This window comes from Homalodisca vitripennis, chromosome X (assembly GCF_021130785.1).
Source record: "Homalodisca vitripennis isolate AUS2020 chromosome X, UT_GWSS_2.1, whole genome shotgun sequence".
Taxonomy (NCBI): domain Eukaryota; kingdom Metazoa; phylum Arthropoda; class Insecta; order Hemiptera; family Cicadellidae; genus Homalodisca; species Homalodisca vitripennis.
Window position 1 is genome coordinate 81,003,926 of NC_060215.1, and position 19,935 is coordinate 81,023,860.

Consider the following 19,935-nt stretch of genomic DNA (forward strand, 5'->3'; position numbering starts at 1 on the left):
ACACACTTATATGTTGGTCTAAGTTTTAAAATAATAATAATTTTTATCCGTGCCTTATGAATTTCAAAATGTCTCAAGGCGAATATTTTTGACTTTGGTGTAATGCGGGAAAATGTTAAGAATTACATTATTCGCTTCTCCAGAATTTTAATGTTGATTCTGTCGAATTGTAAGGGTTTATCGTTTATCACTTACACTGAAATGTTAGTTTGTTGAACAACTGGCTGAATATAAGTGTAAACTAAACCGCGTATCGACGCAATTCCAGCCAGGATTTAGGAAAGAACATTCTGTAATATACAGGGTGTTTGAAAAGTATGGGTACGGCTTAATATTTAAAAAACCATAGGAGATAACATCTATAAACTTTGCACAGTGTCATATGGCTATGTAAACTATTTTTCCTTGCTATTACCATGACATGCCAACTATGGGGGGACGGCCCACAGAGGAAAACATGGAAATCTTAAATTGAAGCGTGGGTCGAGTGATACCTCATTTGAAAGAGCTCACTTAGTAGAGTTGAATGCCGCAAACCGCATCTCAAAAGGTTTATCCAGTCAGAAATGGCGGGTTGTTTTAGGTACACATTGTGAAGTAGGCTACATTATGCGCTGCCATTTCTGACTGGATCGTCGTATTCTGATGCGGTTGGCGGCGTTTCACTCTACTAACCAATGTGTTTTCACTGACTTTTTTTAATTAGCAAATTATGTCATAAATTTATAACACAATAAATAAAACACAATAAATACCGATGTTTTTTTAGTTTTTTAAATATTAAGCCGTACCCATACTTTTCAAACACCCTGTATAGTCCTTTTTAGCTTAATTACTATAATAAGTTTTACGATAGAAAAGAAGAAAGATTACAGGTTTGTGTTGACTTTTCCTTGGCTATGACACAGTCGTAGGAAAGGATTGCTTTTTAATTTTTGTGTTTGAAAATATATAAAATTCCTTAGTTAGTATAAGTAAAATTAAAATTCTTTTTTCGGTACAGCGACGGCGATGTGATATGAGTGAGGGTCAATAGCATTTAAAAATCACCATGAGACTGAGAAAAGGCTGTATTTTGACACATTTATGTTGTCTTTATTATTAATTTATCAGTCAGAAGTGACCGAAAGGAAGTTATAAATACTTACTGGTATTTTTCACCAATATAAGCTTAAGAAATTGCATTTTACAGAGAAATCTAGGTAATCGAAATTGGCAATTAATACGAGTACAATTTGGGGAGATGTGATTCAATTGTTATGCAATCGTAAATGCACTATAGAATTACGGAGAGTAAGGTCCGAGGATATGGTAAGAGTCAGACTAGTAGATTCGGCTCAGAAAAAGTTTTCTAATGATTTTTAGTTTCCTAATCACACTAAAAATTAAATATTGCTAATACTCGTTGAAAACATTACCTCGACCACTTCATTGCGAATTTTTGATTCACTGTGCTGTGCTGTCCAAGTTTAAACTCTCTTATGGAACGCACTATATATTATTGCAGTTTCGGATGTAAAGCAAACTTTGTAAACGATTTTATTCTTGATGACGCGTTTGAAGTGAAAACGTAGAATTATCATCTGCCACTGTCACCACAGTATTACATATATGTACATGGGAGTTGTCGGCAATCCCTTTGAAACGGCATACTAACCATACCCTAGATAAGTCATAATTCTGTATGGAAACTGCTTTCAAATTTGAATAACTAAACTTAAGTCTTCAACTTTGAATTAACATGCATTTCCGTGCATTATTTAATTGCATTTAGCTAAGTGAGTTCTGAAAATTCAGTAGTTGCTAATAAACCGTAACACTCATAAAGCCTGCAAACTGAGATCGGATATCATTAATATTTGTGCAATGTTTCATGGCAAATAATTGAACTATTCCTGAAATTTCACTGGTCTCTAACTTTAATGTTAGTGGCGAAAGCCTGAAATTGAAGTCCACATCCGTTCGAACTATAAGTGTTTGAAAGTAATATGAATCATTGCTAAATAACACATTTAATAACTTAATAAACAGGATTTGAAGATATATATGTATATATAAGTAAAAAATGGTATGTATATATATATATATATATATATATATATATATTATAATGCTACAACCGTAAATTAAAGTTGGCATAAATTAGGATGAAAAACTTTATTTTAGTAAACAAATATAAGGTTACATGAATGTCTATGCAACATTTCACACTATTTGGTTGAGTACGTTAATTTGTTGCATTTCTATTGACACTCTCAACCTCAGTGGGACGAAGTATCTGAGGTCAGGTAGTAAACCTACTTCAGTACACATTTATGAAGTAACATTCCATGGCGTTATAGCATTATGGTCAATCAGTGGCGTAGATAGTCAACAGTCAATAGTCAATTTTTTATTGCGGAGACAAAATACATTTTTATGGCAAACGTCAAATATGTTAAAATTTGGACTTACATACCACATCGAGCTCTCATTCAGACATACATTTGATCACTCATTCCACGTTCATCCATCACCAATAATTCCCACTTCGTTCGAGAGTCAGTCTTGTTATTGTGTGGTCTCCCAGTCATATTCCAGAAACTCTTTTACATTGTAAAATGCATTTGACGCTAAACAGCGTTTTAAACGAGTTTTTAACGCCTTGAGCGTAGAGGCTTTTCTTAATTCATTAGGCAATCTGTTAATAAAATGAACCCCTGCCTGTGAAGGCAAGCGTTCATAAACCACCGTCCTGTGTCTCCCAGTTCGGTAGTTGTCTCTGCCTCTAGTCCCGTACGAATGAATGTCTCGGCCCGTAATCAAGGCACATTTAGACATACAATACAACGTTGTTTCTAAAATGTAGAGGCTAGGCAGAGTTAACAGTTGCAACCTTTTGAAAGTTGACCTGCACGACTCTCTAAACTTCAATTTTGCAATGGTGCGGATCGCTCCCTTCTGTAAGTTAAACACTCTTGAAAATTGGTTACTTGCACAGGCACCCCACAGTACCAATCCGTAAGTGAGGTGTGGATAAATAAAGCCATAATACGCCGATATCAGAACTTGACTTGGGCAGTATTTGGCTAGAGACCTCAGAACATAAATGCCTGAGGCTAATTTTGAGCAAACGTGATCGATGTGAACATTCCATGTCAAACCTTGATCAAGGTAAATTCCAAGGAATATTGAGGAATAAACTTCTTCTAGTACTGTATCCGCTAACATAACGCTAGGTCCATACTCAAAGTCTACTGGGTTTAAAGTGGAATTTAAAACGTTAGATTTAGATGAATTTGTATTTAGATTGAGGCTATGAAAATGTTGGACACAATTGTTCATTCCAACAAATGCGTTTTGTTCCAAATCTGATTTCGAAGATTCGTTAAAACAAAGAGTCGTATCATCAGAATACTGCACGATTTTCCCGTGTGGCAGTGATGATTTTATGTCATTAACATACAGCAGGAAGAGAATTGGACTGAGAATGGATCCTTGGGGAACTCCATAACTCATATTCACAGAATTTGAAATATGATTAGAAATTTGGACAACTTGAGTTCTATGACTTAGGAATGAACTAAGCCATGTGAGAGGCACGCCTCGAATGCCATGCGATTCCAGTCTGTCAAGCAGTGTAATATGGTCAACACAATCGAAAGCTTTAGATAAATCGAGAAACACACTTAAAGTGTGATTTCGACTTTCCAATCCCTCTACAATCATATCGACAAGACCCACAATTGCATCTATTGTCGATTTGCCCTTTCTGAAGCCAAATTGGTCATTTGAGAGCTGATTGCGTTTTTTTTTTTGCTTAAAATAGGCAAAATAGAGACAGGCCGATAGTTATTTATAAGTGTAGGGTCGTATTTTTTTAAAGATATGGGTTACTTTTGACATCTTCAGGAGTGAGGGAAAAACTCCCAATTGAAATGAGGAATTTATCAAGGCGGTCAGAGGCCTCACAATATGCTTCGAGCAATTTTTTTATGAGCCACATTGAGTTTGAATTAAGATCATTCGATTTTTTGGCTGGGAGCTGCTGAATAATACTGACGAGCTCTTTCTCGTCGACCGGTGCCAAGCCCATAGAGGCTGATGGAATTTGTCTTCTCGTGGAGTTTGCTAGAGGAGCCGATGGCCGAGGGCCTTGGTCACAAGCCACAGTTGCAAAAAACTTGTTAAACTCGTTAGCCACCTCAGTTTCATCATCCAAAAGCCGATCCCAAATTTTGATCTGGGCTATTTTTGAAAGATTTGATTTATTGTTAATGATGCCCCAAATAGTTTTAGAAATGTTTTTTGAAGATATAATAGCTTTTGAGACATCATATGCTTTTGCTGCATGGATCACCTTTCTATAAATCGTTTTATATTTCCGGAAAAATGTTTTAAAATTTTCATCTTGTGTTTGTTTATAAATTTCGGAGTAAAACTTAAGTTTTTCTCTCGAGATCAGAATTTCTTTAGTAATCCACTTATTGTTTGTAATTTTTTGACCAATTTTGATGGTTCTTTTTGGACAACATAGATCCAAATAAAAGTTTAAATAACTGTTAAAAGTTTCAAACTGTTGCTCAACTGGCTTGGATAAATTTAGAAAGTCCCACTTTTCTTTCGAAAGGAAAGAGTTGAGGAGAGCGAGATTTTCTGGCCTTGTGTCTCTTACGGTTTTGGAAATTTTGGGCTCCCTTATGAATTTTGTTCCACTAATTACGGCCTCTTGGCCATAGTGGTCAGAAATCGCTGTATTCACCACAGACACTGCGACATTAGGAAGGTTGGAGATAACATTGTCAATAGCCGATTTTGTCGTTGCTGTCACTCTTGTTGGGGTCTTGACAAGAAACTCGGGGTCAAATGACCTTAATAAATCTGCTAATCGTTTTGTGGTTTGCTGGTTATTGTCCAAGACGTTTAAATTAAAATCACCCATCAGGATGTAGTCAAGGTGATGATTCGTCAGGTCCGTTAGTAAGGTTTCTAATTTTGTAAAAAACATGTTTTCGTTTCCACTGGGAGACCTGTAGATGCCAATGATAATTAATTTTGAATTTTGGGTTTTAAGTTTAATTCCGACTGCTTCAAAATGTTTCTCGTCTGTTTCTTGAATAGGAAAAGTTTTTGAAATGAAATTTTGTTTCAAAAATATTGCGACTCCACCACCTCCTTATGAGTGATTACGACAGTACGAGTTCGCCAATTTAAAATTTGGAATTTTACATTGCTCAATGTGTTTACTGTTGAACCCGTTTTCGGTTACAACAAGTAAATCTGTGTTCAGATCTTCAAACATGAGCTGAAGTGCATCCAGTTTGTTGGTTGCGAATTGAGCGTTTTGGTGAATCAGTCTCAATGAAATTTGGAATGGAACTTTTGCAATATTTTTTTGTTTTTGTTTTGATATATTCAATTCTGCCTGTCGATCCGAAGTGGGGGCCCTAAAAATGTATGGGGTTCTGTCGATCGAGAGTCAGTCTGTCGTTGACTTGGTGTCGTTTGGACGCTGGAAGTCTCTGGTTGATCTGAGGATCTGACGGCGGCGGCATACGTCTCATGACGTAAGGTTATTGGTCCGGAGAGGTCCATACAGGTAGGCGGCGACTGCAGCTCGGCGACAGGTTTTGGACGTCGAGTGGAAACCAGGCGTAGTTTTCTCGCAGATACAGCGATCATACCGCTGAGTACTCGTTTTCCCAACTGATTGAGACGTTGGCCGTGTTGAGTAAACAATCGCCTACCCAACATCGTCACGTCCACCACTGAAGCTCCCACCTTCTCGAGACACTCATGTAGCGTCATATTAATTCGCCTCACTTATCTGTTAATGTATGAGTCCCAATGGTCTTGATGGCGATGAAACATAGAAACCACAATGACATTAGTGTGGTTGTGCTTCATAATAAAGTTCATCATCTGGCCTACGAGAACTCTAGCAGGTCGATTATTTCTTGGGGTGATGTCTGAGAGGTCGTTGGCCCCAGCCATAATAACGATCGTGTCATCTTTTGTGAAGTCTTTTGTCATACTATGAGCATTTTCCAAGACATGGCTCAAAGACGCTCCTGAGCACGCATTGATGAATACTTCACATCTCGATTAAACTTTTGGTTCTAACAGGTGAAATATATTTTTACCATGGCTGTCAGCGAAAATATGAAGTTTATGTGGTATTTCCGTGGCCTTTTCCTTATCAGACTTATTTAATGTTTAGTACTTTTGTGTTTTGTTGATATACTTATTTTGCTTCTTTGTTTTCCTGTTCTTTTTCTTACTTTTTTTAATCTCCACAAAATCTTCAGTGTCCGAGATATGTCCAGACAACAACGTGAAACCGTTGCTTAAGGGTAGAGGTGAATGGAGTGACGAGCTCTCACTAACATCAAGTAAGCTGACTCCAGTAGTATTGCGCTCAGCTTCCGGCAGCACCTAGGTTAGTTCCAATACTCGGTAGCGATTCCGAGATATCGCGCTAGTCTTATTTACTAATTACTTGTTTCCGAGTAATTCTCTAAATGATATTCTCTCCACTTTATTTTAATCGTTTCTTCAATACCGCCGATGAAGAACCTGTTAGTGATTTAGATTAGTCAGGAGATTAAGGGATGTGGAGAGTAAGAGTACTAGTAACTCTGAAACAGACGCCAACTCATTTGGAGAAAACAGACGTCAGCCTTTTATGAATATAAATTACATCACATGAATACAAATCATGCTACTTATGACATATACTACTTATACTTCGCACACAATTCTTTCACGTCAACAGCCATTACTTCATCTACAATAGATATTGATTAATGTTAGCCGTCAACTGGAACGGGAACGTTGTCGCTCTGCTCCATCTGTTTAATATCTTTATTCTCAACTGAAGCACTTTAAAACAATCATATTAGCAGCTTAATGTACTTAATGTACGTCGGTCACACTCCGAGTGACGGGTGTGTGTCGACAACTGGGACGGCGGATGCCCTAACTCGACCAATTAAGATCAATTCTAATGAAGTTATACTTTTATTATTGTCAGAATTAAAGAATCAAAAATATTCGCCCATTTAACTGTGAAAAAATCAATAATCGGTAAAGAGTTCACCTTAAGAAATTGTATGATTAACAAAAATTCTGCACATGGACATCTGATATCTAAATATAACTCTTGAAAAATTAGCTCATTAGATAATATTATATGTATAAATCGACTATAAAGGACAGTTTACATTTTGAAACCATTATTGTTGTTGTTATTTTTGCTGTACACTCTCATTTTAAAAACTATAAAATACAACATAAATATTACTCGTTGAGCCAAAGAAATACTCAGTTGAACAGCCTTGAAAGACTAAATCCTTGTGAAATTACGTTTTTCTATGCAGTAAATAAACCGTAAGATCAGTCAATGAAAATGACCAGAAGTGTATCGGGAAAATTGAATTGCCAGTCGTATGCTGTTTTCTCAAGATTTACCTCTCCTTTCGGTTTAACACTTCAGCTACGGGGTGAAACAATGTATCTCAAACACGAAAACGCATATAAAACTTATAAATGTTGCATCATAGTTATAACCTGATATATCGTAACATTATAATTAACAATCCAAGAGCTTAGAGTTAATTTGTATTGTCTAAGCAGAAAACCTGATTTTTATGGAAAACGATACAGGTATTTCCCCAAGAACGAAATCGATCATTAGCCGCGCTAGTTTTAGGGTTATCGAAATTGGAAGGTATCAAATGGGCTAAACTATGAAAGTATAGTTTTCTCGGATTATATTCTTCTTAGCATGTCACACATAATACTAAATGTCATACACTAAATAAATTTAAATCAGCTTTAGCGAAATAAAAACAAATGGACTATGTATATGGCTAAAGTTGCAAAAAATCAGTGTCTTTATCTAGTTGTAACACGGTCATACATTAAGAATATTTATCGATCTGACTGTCGGTTTTAAATGTCCAAATATTAAAAAAACATGATTTGAGAAAAAAATATAGTTTGATATTTTTAATCCTTTTGATACCTTTCTATCCCAACCCAACCAAGCACTTTTGACAAACAAATCCTTTCTTAGGGGAAATTCCTTTATTGATTTCAATAAAATTCAGATTGTTTACTTAAACAACACGTATTGATTCTCAACTCCCGGACTATTACATTTGTACCTTGCCCAGTTTTATTCTGTTGGAGACCGACACAGGGAATGACCACTATAACAGTGTTATGAACCATTAACTAACACAGAGTGAACTCTCACATTGAACGAAATGCAGCTCATCCAAGCGCTAAAAATCAAAGAAGACAATATTTTATTCATATTACGTTATTTTATCTGGTTAAATTTAAAATAGGAGCTGGGAGCTAAAGCGTGCTAATACAATTACGCAATTGGTATGCAAGTTCTCGTAAAGGGGAAAAAGAATGTTACAAAAGTCACGGTCGACATCTAGGCATCGCAAATTTTTCTTGTATCGAAATGTCAAAAAGCATCCAAAATTAATCATCTAACATTTCCGATTCACACCGCGTAGTTACATTTCTTAATCACTTACATTTTTGAAATACTTCGGCCTCGCTGTGAGAGCCATCTTAAGTCAACAGATGAGTTTAGGTGGTGGAGTGGGTGGGCCTTTTGAGACACCCGATACTATAGATTGGTTATAATTAGACATAAATATTATAATGCATACGCCTATACTACGCATTATTAGTGGAAACCGTGGAAAACTTCGTCGTATAACGCCTTAGAAAGTCTGAAAATGTATAATAAGCATTTTGAAACGTTGAAGTTCATTTAGTCTTCTTACAAAGCAATTGTATTTACTTTTATATTAATAAAAGATGTGGAATGGATTTCAGCCAGACGCGGATTTAACACACGGTTTGGGAGGAAGCCACTACCGGGTGAACGAATATCCCTCTTGAACGGAGCAGGATTCAGGGATCCTCCCACGAAAATTTTTAAAGAAATACCCATCTTAAAATATATTATACGCATTTTTTATGTCGAAAATTTTACATTTTTACGAAACGTAAACAAAAAAGTTATATATTTGGAAAAGATTTGTAGAGGGTTCATAACTCCTTTGATCCCCTCCCTAAACTCGTCACTGACATCAGCATGTTTCCGTGTTGGCACTAAGCAGTTTTCTAACAGACTAGAGAAAGCTAAATTAAGCTAAAGTTATTTGAACCTTTCACTATTCAACAAGTTACATGCAACACATGAATTAATCTCAACAAGCTTAACGGTTAGACAAATTACACGTCAGTGAGTATTGTATCGATGATGGTTGGTTACAAGTGCTTGTCATCCGGGGCGGTTTTTTGTCCAGGCTTTACAGTATATATATATATATATATATATATATATATATATATATATATATATATAGAACGTAGTTTGTTCCATATATAACAGCACGATTCCAAAAAATTGTGTAATACATCTAACCTTACCGGTAATTCTGTATTACCGCGGGTATTAACTACGGGTTGCAATGTTAAGAAGATTTACCACTTGACTAACCTTGTGGACGACCTTGTAATGCGAAATACAGTATAAATACAGTACGCAACAAGTAAGTCTAGAGCAAGGGGAGACTGTACCCACTGGCCACCGCACATTGTATAAACAATGGAGTTTAGAGCAGTGGAGACCTGTCATTATTCACTCGACATCATACTTGTCATCATTAAATTTGTCAATTTAAAAATAATCTCATTCAACTTTGAACTAAACTATTTAAATGAAATATAAAAATATATTTTTATGCATCGTACAACTAAGCTAGAAAATAGCAAGACTCGTCAATGAAAACAAGAAGTGTATTCTCTTTTTATTACTAAAATCTATTAATAACTATTTCTGTTGATACTAGATACACGTGGTACCTTTCTGTAGGTTAGGAGGGAGGATTCGGTTTATAAAAAAAAACATGGTTACTCTTGTATGTAGAGAAACCCCAAGCACTTAAGTAATTGGACTGCATTAAAGACCTGTCTGGATGATGCTGGGCTCTCAGCGGTAAATTGCAAAACTACTTCGCTATCGTTTAATTTGTTTTGATGGGGTTGATGCCGCCATTATGAGGTTTTCTGTCGGCTGGAGCCGACATTTATTAGCGCAATTTGCTTGTTGTTCGACAGTTCTTCAGCATTTTAAGTAGCATCGGGCATGACAATTACAGATAGTACTGATACCACTTTCTTGAATACTCTTAACGATAATTTAACGCAGTGTTCGACGCTTTGTGTGAAAACACAAATACGATTTATCCCCAGTAACTCCATCTTGCAATCCAATTTTCAAGCCCTAGGTTTACCCTACAATTTTACAAACATGCATTGAAATTCGATATTATATCACTTTTGAACGAGAGTGATTGTGTAGTACGATTTATAACTTTTCGATAAACATTTAATGAGCTGTAATTTGTGAAAGGTAGTCAAAACCGTAAGATCCGCTTTTCTGAAGATTTTAACTAATAACTAAAAACACGATTTTAAGTAAAATAAGTAGTTGCAGGACTCCAAGACGTCATTACAAGATTTTCTTCTATGCTATGGATATGGAAGAAAGTTAAATGCAACTACAAATTTCTGTTTTACTTACAGTATGATTGAAACATATTTGAAAATTCGTTCAAATAAAAATGGCCAAAGAACAAAAATGTATGAATGTGATTAATTTATGAGAAATATAAATAAAATGTTCGTACCTGTGGCCATTGTCCCATTAATAAAGAACACTCTGATCATGAAGTCTCGGATACGAAGAGGGGCCATTCTGCATTAAAACTGAACTACTTTCGAAACAGTCTTCAATAGAATGAGTCGATAACAATAATTCTCAACTCTTTCAACACTGCTTACTTGAAATATTTTTCATTGATAATCGTGACTATGTTCACAATTCCTATAATAACGAAGTGCTGAAGCAAGGGTTCACTATTTTGACCTATGATAACAGATGTATCTGCTGCATTCACAGCACTTTAAAATGTCCAATCATCAGCACATCTTCTAGTCGCCACTCTACTTAGTGTGGTATGTTTATCAGAGGCGTACTCATTTCAAAAGTTTGCGGAGATTAACCCCATATCATCCCCGGGAATATTGCTGTTGCTGTTTATCGTAGCACAGATACCGAACATTTTCTTCTATATACTTTAGATTAATTTGTTTGAACTTTGTGATATATAAAATATTAAAATATTATATATTGAATTAATTATAATCTTAGGAATTTGTTAACACCGTTAGTAGAGTATTACATGTGGCTATTTTGACTATCCTCTTCTGATGATTGTCAGTCCATTGATGTAAAATGTAATTATTTATCATTAATATACGTAAAACAAATATGTGGATCCAATTTTGCCGATATTCTGGATGCCGCAGCCAATAGCTCTACTGTAAGTTATTGCCATCATACATTGTGTCGTCTGTGGTACCTAATAGTAAAATATTAAAAGGCCAGCAGAACTATCGCGGTTGGAAATTTCCCGTTACATTTGTTTATGTTGTCAGTAGTGTTTCAACGACTTCATCAATGACGTTAACTACAATAAGCGTTACAATACATGTAAAAATTGCCAAATCTTCTAAATAAATTTGGAGACCGCATCTCCAGGCGGTTAATAAAGAGAGTAGTGCGAGAAAATTTTTGAAAATTCTCAAATGATGTAGTATTGCACAGGACAATTCTTCTTCAATAAAAGATCCAATTTCTGGAATCCATGTCACAGTTCAAACATTAGGAGACATCAACGAAGTTATAGAATACGTGTGGATACGCGTAATATGGTGTTTTATAGAACTATAAGACAAAACAACAAAGGGCCAAAGACAACGGTGAAGTCAATGAACAGAAAGTATTTTTGCTCAATGGGAATGGGAGAAGACGATTAGTCGTCAGACACATCATCATCGAGCTGGTTACTGAGGACTCGGAAGAAACCATTGCAGAAGTCTAAAAGTGCAGACAGGATTTATTGGTATAAGTGTACATGGTGATACATTCCATGAAAGGTTTAACTGTCTGTCATAAATTGCAAAACACAAGGGATACTCAGTTATCCACAAAATTGGTGTAAAAATGTCTTATACTACCAGTTATTCAAAACCTACACGGTCTCGTTATGTGGAAAGTACTGCGTTGTGGGTTAAAATAAAAAGAAAAACTAGACTGATATAACGTGGCATATAAATACTGTAGTACGAATTAAACTCATCTTTTTTGTATTTATATTAATTTTAATTTGCTAATTCTTTAAATAAAACCTATTAGAATACAAATAAATTACTTGGAGAAAACAAAATAATACGTTTACTTCAATTTGTAATTAATAAGTCATTAATTACAAATAATAAGTCTTTAATTGGTTAGGTTAGGTTATCTCGTACTTTTACTATTACACACAGTCTATTACATTATGTAAGCAATTATAATAGATCAGTTATAATTGTTTACTTGACTTACCATAAATGGTATATATACACAGGGTGTAAATAAAGTCTATCACGAGCTAGATAATACCCGAACTATTACAGGTAAAGCAATAAAACTAGGTACATCTTTAGTGCACCTGTAAATCAAATTTTTGAAGTAACTACCATTTTTTCGTGTCAGGGGGATGGCCAGCAAGGAGTCAGAAGAAAATCTTCAATGAGAGCATACGGCCAGTAGTACATCAAATTAAAGGTTTTATAGTACAGTACAATGCCACAAATCCGACCTCAAAAGGTTAATTCTTTAAAAATCTGGAGGTGAACAATTCGAGTGTTCACTTTAAGAATATTTTATAAGTAAACATCACTTATTCAGTAAAAACTTTGAATGTCTGGCATTTTATACTGGATTAACCTTTTTAAGTGATGTTTGCTGTATTCATCTGTGCTAAAAACCCCTTTAAAATTATGTACATCTTGAGCTATGCTTACGTAAAATATTTTGGCCGAACTTCTTGTACACCATCCTCCATTATATGTGAAGAGTCACTAACTACCTTATAAAATATTTCTTAAATCCAGTATTCATTTACTGAGTTTAACTTTCATAACTTGAGCGAAGACAAGAATATTAAACCATGTAGAACAGGGCATGCACTGTAAATGTTTCAAGTTTTAAACCAGCGCAATTTTTACAGAGTGGACAAAAAATTTACAACATATATATAAAGACATGTATATCTTTCCTATTACAATTGTTTACATGTGCATATTATGAACTTAAAATTACCACTGTAATAGAATGTGAGCAATTAATGTAATAGTAAAATTAAAGCTCATTGGAATTGGAATTGCTTGTTAGGAACATTTATCTCGGCTATTGAGTACCCGGAACTGTTGGGTGATGATTAATAGGCTAAGATAAGAGTATAGGCTAGATTTAAGGGTTTCTAGAGCCCTCCTCTTGATGTTTTCAGAGAAATACGCAACCGACTGTGTTTTCTTATGTTATCTTGAACTAGTTTTAAGGTATACCATATACTTAGTATGTGACGTATAAAATATACTTTGTAATTCTTAATTCTGTTTAATATTTGCACAATCATAACGAATTAAATTGTCATGTACCCTATTTGAGATCCAACAGTTTGTATCTTTAAACAAATAAACACAGACCATACATGCATGTTCCAAAAGTGTACGATATATACATATATATATATATATATATATATATATATATATATATATATATATATATATATATATTGTCTTAGAAAATATCTGACAACCGAAGTTAATTAAAATTTAACTAAATCAAGACAACTCTAAAAAATATATTGAACTTATATGTGTTCAAATGAATAAAAGTAAAATAATTAACGATCCAAATCAAATGCATAATTTGTAGAACATTTCAGACTAAATGAAAATGAAATATATCAAAACCTATTTATACAAGTCTTACTGTAGTTATAATCAGCTAAACACATTATATAAGTTATCTATTCTACGAAGTAGGAATCATTTTCTTGCAGTTCATCAAAAGAATTAGATTCTCAGGCAGGGTGGCCACTCAAAACCTCTTTTCAAATTCCCGATTCAAAAGTCGATTATCTAGACTATTTTGAAACAAAATAAACAACTGTACCGTAATATTGTATTTGACCCTTACGACGAGTGCAACGGTGACGGTTTGTAGTAACCGTAACCAAATTTCGTCGAAAAAGCGATATACGAGAAATATGGTGACGATTTATGTTACCAACAGCTCCTTAGTTTTTATCTCTGTGTCGACATCATCGTGTATAACTAATACATCTTACTTTCTGTGATGTTTGGAAAATACATCTATCCAATTCAGAAAAATAAAGAGACAACGAATATCAACACAGCGCTACTGTTTGGCAGACTAAAGTCGCCATTGCGGGTCAGAGGTCGTCGGTGGACGAACTTTCGGTATGAGACAATGATTTTTTCGCCTCAGAATAAAAATGGTAGATTATAAAATAAGCTTTTAGAATATATTCAATTTACCTAAAATTGTATGGACATATGTTTATATTTATAGAGAATATATTAATTTGTGTACAGCAACACAAAGTACGACAAAATTGAATAAATTGTTTTATAATTGTATCTCTCTTATTGTCTAAGATGTACTATGAAAACATAAAAAGAGCATTCAAAAAGCGATGTTTTATGTATAACGGACAATTAATATGTTAAATAGGCAATAAAAAGACTAATTTTTATACAGAAACTTGTAGAAAATGTAATACTGAAGAAAATTATGTACAATAAAGAAATTATAATGAAATAATAGATTTTAAAATCAAATTTTACAACACTGATTGTGTAGAAAAACAAATTAACGAAATTGAATGACTTAAAGTCGAGTAAAATTTAATATAACAACTATAATGTCATTGTAATTGCCTTGTTGTACATAGCTTTCTCTCAGTACTAAATTGTCTACAAGTTTATCTGTAAAAAATTGTGTTTTTATTACTTATTTAACAAATTAATTGTACGTTAAACATAAAAATCGTTTTTTCGAATGTTTTTTTTAATATTTTACATAGTACATGTTAAACAATAAGAGAGATACAGTTATGAAACAAAATTGTTTCAATTTATCATGTCAAAAACCATTAGAAAAAAAACTGCATTCGTCTCTAAATCTCCTTTCCCATACTCCCAGCAAATAATCATTTAACCTCTAGTACTAAATTGTAGGTGACATCTTTGCTTGGCCGTTACTCAGTAACAAAGCATTCCGGACCTATGTTTATATGAACTTTTTTAATTATTTTTTATAGTACAATAAGCTCAGAAAGTGCCGGTAACACTACCCGAATCACCCTGTATATGGATAACACTCGACACTGGCCACGACAGACGTGAGCGACAGGGCGGTACCACACGTGCTGCTGATCCGCCACCAATTCAAGACATTAAATATTCCTCTGCCGCTCAGCCCTCAGCTCATTCTGTTATAGCAGTGCATGATGTCGGACGCAAACACCCTCTTCTCGGCTAGACTTGTAGCAAACATCCAATAGACATTATAGTGTTCTCAAAAAACCAGGTTGCACATCTTATCAAACCGTTAAACATATTATAATATTCAACGAAGTATAAAACTGTTTATAGGATAAACACTATTCATTTTAGGTCTATGCTATCTATCTAAAAAAACGTCTTTTCAAAATACTATGTTCACTCGAGAATAAGAGTTGGATAACTTCGTCCGGAGAACCCACTTCGGCGACTAAAAAAATAACAAAAACCCATTTATATCGCGGCTACTTTGCCGCTTACAGCTACCGCTCGTATAGTGGCCAAGGCCCGAGACGATCGGACGGCTGACTTTATTTATCCAATTCCCCAATGCATTCTTACGTGTTGGGGGCTTGCCGCGACACATGGGTAAAACTAAGATAAACTCCACTATACTAGAGGAGGCAACCAGGGCCGTACACAGCTTAGGCTGGCCCCGGAAAAGATATACGGCCGGGCCCCACCATGTCCCGCCACCGCTTCATCCCCCACCCCGTTATCTCACTGACATCTTATTAAAGTAAGATTCAATATATGTCGCCAAAAATAAGTACGGAAAAAATCTTATTGGTCGGATCATTTTAAGCATAGTTTCAATTGAGTAAACTCTAATTATGCATAATTAGTCTATTACATTTCCGATTGAAAGTATTTTAATATATTGATTGTGAGAAAAATCTTTAAAGGGCGTGATTTTTCACTTTTATTCTCAATTGAAAATAATTCGTCTTTTGTATCGACATTCCAGTTATGACTCACATCGGGTCAGACGCAAGTGTTGAAGTATTTGTTGTTTGATCGCAGAAACTATAATCGACTTCCGCTTGATTGCACGATATAAATAAACACGATTGAGATTGTTAAATCAAAAGTAAGATTATAATTTAAAAGTAATATTGATAATGTCTAAGAAATTGTAATGAACGATATTATAAATAAAGCCTATAGCGTTACAGTACATATGTCGATCTTCATGCACAATTTCATGGACCATGTCGTGTAAAATACGATGTTCGAGATTAATCAGTTCTTGATTCAAGTAGATATCAAATTATGTTTTGATTTTATAAGTTATTGGAGATGGAAATATTGTTTTTCCCAGTACTACATGAAGATTCTCGGCTTATTCCCCGGCCCATTAAATTCCCGGTCGGGAGGCCACCCTGTCAGGTATTCGTGAGCCATCCTCAATCAAAATTTAAATTTTGATTTGTCAAACTTGAACCTTTTGCAAAGATTCTTAATTCCGAAGTCGTCATACGTACAGCTTTGTCAGGTGACCATTGATTACTTTTCAAGTACTTTAAAATCAGACAGAGTGAGTATGATTCATTCTGTTTTGGAAAACTCATTCAATGATTTTGATTCTTGCCTGGATTATGTTATAGCGTTCTCCTGTTCAGATTCTTCATTATACTTGTTTAAGTTAGCTGTGATTGACAACTTAAATATTGTTAAATTTTAAATTGTCCTCCTCTGCAACATAAGCCTCAAGCGACTAAGTTCACGGTGTTTTCTTTTAATCATTCAAAAACTCTTGTTCCTTTGAATTTCTTTCTTAGGTTTATTTTACAGTTTTCAAAATGATTATTTAATACAGCATAAAAACCCATTCTTTGCAGATGATAAAGCTCAGAAGGTACTTTCTACTCATCTAATGTCTAGAACGTCTAAAGAAAGTAAGAACTTGCGCAGAAATTACATACCCACGAGTTTGAATGATGTTTTGGCTAAACCAGTAGAACTAAAAAAAATCAAATCAATACCAGGAAGAGCCAGTGGCCGGTACATGACTTGTTGACTGATGGTTCACGTACTTCACAAATTATTAGCTGTCCTACCAAACCAAGAAAAGATTGTCTACTTATAGTCATATAATTTGAAATTTCCAAGCAACTTTGAGTGGTTATCATAGCTCTAAAATTACATGGGATAATTTACTGTAATTCAACACTTCTCCAAACTGATGCAGCAGAATGCCACATGACAGGAGAAGTTAACCCTGGGTTATTTTACATCTTCACAGAGAGAAACTTCTAATGATTGGTTAAAAAAGACTCTAAGGTCTTCAATTTCTCAACCTCAAACTTTGGACATTGTACATGTGTATCCTAGTTAGACCTGTCTTTCCTTGCCTTACTTCATCCACACCTCTCTGCTGACACTGTTTTGGAATTAACACCAGGCCTATAAACCTAAATGATCATCTTAGGGATTCAGTAAACTGTCTATAGATTTCAAAAGTTCTACTTAAAGTTTTCTATAACATTAAGCTTCTGCTTGGTGTTGCAGAGTAAGATGGTACTGCCAAGCAGTGGCACAGCCAGAAATACTCTCTGGGGGCTGAAACACCGGAGAGTCGGGTGTATGGAACCCCTCCCCCAGGAAATTAAAAGAACCTATATTCTAAAAATCATGAAATATAGTACTTCTTAATTAATAGTTCATATGAGTTTATTTAACTAAAGAATGAATCATAAAATTAACTCTTTATTTGGCAGTATATAGTGAATGTGTCGAGGTGTATCACACATTCGAGGTAATAGACAATCAGGATGACGTATCTAAATGGATACATTGCTATGTAAAGGAGTATTGTACTAGCTAGTTTAACTCTTTACTTGGAAGTACATAGTGAGTGTGTCGGGTCTAATGGTAGAGAGGATTTTATAGTCCTAACTTCGCCTCTAATAAAGAAATTTTTCATTTAATTTTATTTTTTCGAGGCAATAGACAACCAGAATGATGTATCTAAATGGGTACACTGCTATGTAAAGTGTTAACAAAATATTGAACAACATAGTTAAATTTAAATCACGAATCAAGAACAAATCTAAATCTCGACGTCTACTCTCGAATCAGAGAGTACAGATAACCACAAGTAAGTAATCAGAGTGTGAATGCTGACCACAAACTAACTAATAAAGCTACAATAACCGGAGTCGTATTAAAATTTAGCTTGTTTATTTCTGTGTTTCTGCAAATCAAACTGTTTACTAACAATAACTACCAATTTTTATATCATTAAAAAAATACTGTTTTTATGCAAATTTCAATCAAACTCCAAATTTGAAAAAACTCTAAAACCTGTGATCCGATAAGGACTAAATGTTTATAAAAGATAGATACGTGCACTGTAATTTTAAGAATAGTATGAAAAACATGTTATTAAATTACCATCTTAACTTTATTCTTGACCGTGTGGTCCACAAAATTCAACATTGGTACTTATTGAACTTAGTCATTATACTGAGCGTGTGATTTTGTATATCACTAATTAAAACATTTAATTTTTAACCCATATTAAATTGAGAAAGTTTTGTTAATTTACCATAACAGGTAAACTGTTTGTTTCAACGCACAATCGCCAGACTGCCCAGGCGGTGTTGCCTTGTAGTGACGATTTACAAGCTAACACAGTACAGAACTGCTCAGTGCTACATTACACAGTTACCGTTGTTCATGGTACAAAGTACTCTGAGTCTTAGCAGCAACAGTAACTTGAACGTGTACCTGTACCATTTTAGGACCACCCTGTAATGTATAAGTCTAAATCAGTACAATTACATTTGTGCTCAGTTACTGAAGTACCGGATACAGGTAGAAGCCAGTAGATATAGTAAGAACCGACCTCACTTTCATGGCTGTTGCATGACAATGAAATTCAAATATGTCGAGTTTTGAATAAAATAAAATAATTATATGTGCAGTCCCATGTATTTTGTACATTAATATAATTATAAGGTTTGCATTTATATACTTGACTGTGATTTATTTCAAAGTTACAGAATAAATGTTATTTTTAGCCAAAAATAGATAATTTGTCTATCGATTACTTTGAAATAAAATGCTCTTGGGGGGGGGGGAACAGGTACTGTTCGTCCCTCACCCATAGGTGCGCCCCTGCTACCAAGCCTGTATTGTACGATCATACACATCTAATAAGGACAGCTGCAATGCACTCGTCCGCAGTTCATGTGTAGTCTTGTAACATGTGGAATACGCATTTAAAGTTCATAACAAGTAGAGTATATTGCCCCAGATTTATCCAGAATGTGTTATGGGTAGAAAGTTTGGGCAGTGCCAATTCTGCAATTACATCTAACATACACAACTTTACCAATGCTACAATTTTTCACACACTCCTTGTGGAATCCACTCTTTTAAAGAGTTGAGAAGTCACTCATAGTAGCTTATTAATTACTATATTGATACTTGTATTGAGATTAGTTAAAACTTTAGACATACAATGTATTTTTAGTGACTAAATAGGTTGAGTTTAACTCAAAACGTAATTCGAAGTTATTATGTACACTAATATAGTCTATTATGTCATTAACCCATTCTCAGGTGAATTAATTACACACGCAACTGAGCTGAATTAATTTGGCTGCTATGCTGTGAGAGAACACTCATTCACATGAAACTGTTACGTGT